The following is a 3449-nucleotide window of genomic DNA, read 5'->3' on the forward strand; positions in this document are numbered from 1 at the left end:
TTAAAGGACCACTTCCTAATCAACTATTTACCAAAGAGATATCTTGGGATGCTCAAGGAAGAGCCTGAATACTGAGCTCCTAAAACTCTATGTATAGATTTGCCTTTGATGGAGTTTTGGGGTCTTTGGACATTTGAGGGGGCCACTGACCTATCACTTTACTGTTTATGATGCTAACCTAATCAATAAATTGATACTCTTACCCAACACCAGTCTCTTGAAATAATTTTATTCATAACAGTTATCCACTTTAATCCTCTAACTTTAATCTTCTCAGTCCCTATTCAGGAGGATGAGATTCTGCTAAGGATCTTATTCTACACATAACAATACTTTTTGCAAACATGTGACTTCTGTACCTAAGCTTGATGGCTACATAAATGAATTACCCAAAAATGTTTTTTACTTTTATTATAACAATAGATTTGAGATGGGATTCTTAAAAAGTTAAATTGCTCTACATTGTATCAAATAAAATCTATAGTAAAATGCATTCAAGTTTCTAACCATGCTCAAATAAATTGGATGTTATATTCACATAGGGTAATGCTTAGATTTTCTTCCAAATCCTTGTGTAATCTGCATGCATTTTATATATATATACGTATATATATGTATGTACTTATATATACGTATATATATACACTACATACAAATGATGGTCTTATAACAAATAACAATGATTAAGTAGAATTTCTTTCCAAAGATAAGTAATTGCACAAAATTCTTTTTAACATAAAATAGAAAATGTTTCAATATAGCCTTATTAAATAGTAGAATTATGTCCTGGTTTTTGTTAAAGGGAGTTTCTTTATCTCTCCCTTTGTCTCTTTAAGAGGCAAGAACAGGCAGATTTTTTAAGTAAGAGTTAGCCAGAACTGAAGATTCTGTTACCTAGGAGAAGAGGAAGGCTATAAGTAAGAGACAGTTGAGAGTTGAGAGCTTTTGTCTTGGGATTCCTCAGAGAGCCTGAGCTCTGACTATGAAACAGATTTAAGGAAGGTGTGGGTGATTAATGTTTATTGATTAGCTTAGGTAGATAGGCAGTGAATGATTTTAGGTAGACAATGTAGATAAGTTAGGCCTGAGTATTGCCAAGGCAGAAGAACTTGTCCTTGAAGTCAGTGAGATTAGGTGTTTTAGAAATCTTAGGTAGAATTGGGATTTTAGGTATAGCCACAAAGTATTAGAGTAATAACCTCACTTTCCTCCTTTCTGTTTCTATCTGAACTTCTTCCAAATTAAACTCAGTGTTGTTATTAAACTACTCTCCTCACCCTTGTCAAGCTCCTACCAAAAATTAACCCTTCACATTTTACATGTTCCCAGATCATTGTCTAATTGTCTAACTTTTCTTATACCACTCTGAGATATTTGAAGGACTTTAAATAATATCAGATAACAATGCAAAATGCTTCTCTAATTAATTGTGTCCAGGGATCTTTAAAATTTAATAATTAATTAATTCATCAGATCAATTAATTAATTAAAAGATTAAATTTCAAATTGAATAGCTTTGATCTTACAAACTAGTAGTTTATATATTATTCATCCTTAGTCTATTAGATTTAATATTGTGTTCATATATTTCACTAATCAATTTCTCCAACGAATAGGAATTTGCTATAAGAGGAAGAAGTAGGAATATGATTAAAACAGCATCAGAACTGGTCCTTCAGGCTTAAGGCAAAAGAATGACTCAACACATGTATGCCAGAACAAAGCATCCATAGCTTCATTTGACTTCAGTTAGAATTCCTAGTTAAGTTCAACACAAAGTCCCACTTCCATTTCTAGGTACCAAAGCCAGACTTAGGATATAACCAGATGAGAAAGATACCTGCTCAAAAGGAAGCATCATAATAGGGAAACCAAGTCAAGGGAAACCTACCTTTACTTTTGCAAGGTTGTTTTCTTAACTTTCCCAGGGTTAGTCCTCAGACCACAGGAGCACATGGCATTTCCCTTAATAAAGGAGTAGCGGCCTCATGGTGGAGGAAACATAAATAATTAAGGAAATACAGAATAATGCAAGGGGCTAATAATACAACCTAACAGTTCAGAACTAAGGGAAATACAGATAGGACAGCTAGAAGCTGTGGCACAGAGTGGCTTGACTAAGGTACAGAACAGGAGAAAACCATGAGTAATTAACAATACAGAAAGGTTAACTGGTTAATAATACAGATTTTGTAGTTTATGCTTAAATGCTAACTGGTGAGAAATACAAGATTTCAGAACATGAGGGTCTTGCTTCTTTTACTATCCCTCACTGCCCACTGCTGACCTCTATCACTTCTTCTAATTAACATTTCTAGCATTATATCAACTAATAGTGGTTATGCTGAACATCCTTGTCTTACCCTGATCTTACAGGAATAATCTTCAGTCTTTCTTCATTATATACAATGTCAGTTCTTGGTTTTAGATATATGCCATTTGTCCTATCAAACATAAGTCTAATTGTTATTATATTTTCTTATATTTTTGTAGAAATAGGTGTCAAATTTTATTAAGAATTTTTCTCCCCAGAATCAATGGATTTAATCAATAGATTGATATAATCAAGAGGCAATGTGACACAATGCCTTGAAGCAAAGAGGAATTGGAGATCAAGTATTATTTTAATATATATTTTGATATATACTACCTACATGTCAAGTGACAACCTCTCAGTACTCTGAGAAACTCTCTGAGATTATCAGTAGCAGGAACAGTGCTAACATCATCAGAAGAAATATCCTCACATGGGAGTTCTATACAGACTATAAGCATTGTTATGATTAAAAATGATGAGGACCGAGATCAAAAGGGAGAATAGTATTTTAATAAAAGCCATGCTGGGTTTTTTTCCGGGTTAAGATGGCGGCAGAGTAAGAAGCAGCTCTAAACCTCTCCTGACCGAAACACACAAAACTCCTCAAGGGGACATAAAAACAAGTCCAGACGAACGGAGGAACCCCACAACAGGGCACAGCGTGGAAGGTACGTGGAATCGAGACATTTCCAAGCTAAAAAGGGCTCTCACTCAAGTGCGAGCTGAGCAACCGCCCCACCCCCACCCCCTCCACACTCACCTATAGCTCTGAACCCAGCTAAAAAGAAATAGAGCAAGTTTGGGGCACCCATCGAGTCATCAGCAGCTCCGGGACCTGTTCCTGAGAGCAGCAAGACTTAGGACCCCATTAAATCAAGAACGCACGCGAAATCTGAGCGCGCGCGCGCGGGAGCGGACGCTGGGAGCGGAGCGCCGGCTGAGCAGAGGCGTGGGTGCCGGCTGAGCAGAGGCGTGGGTGGAGGCAAACACAACCAGGAACTAAAGCCTAAGTGGGGAACCAGTGCAGACGGGTATACGACTGTGGAAGTAGCTCCCTGAGACTTGTAAAGAAACCTCCTGCAGAGGTTCAAGCAAGGGAATCCACCAGGGGGCTTGACCTTGGAAAAAACTA

Source organism: Gracilinanus agilis, chromosome 4, assembly GCF_016433145.1.
Source record: "Gracilinanus agilis isolate LMUSP501 chromosome 4, AgileGrace, whole genome shotgun sequence".
Lineage (NCBI taxonomy): Eukaryota > Metazoa > Chordata > Mammalia > Didelphimorphia > Didelphidae > Gracilinanus > Gracilinanus agilis.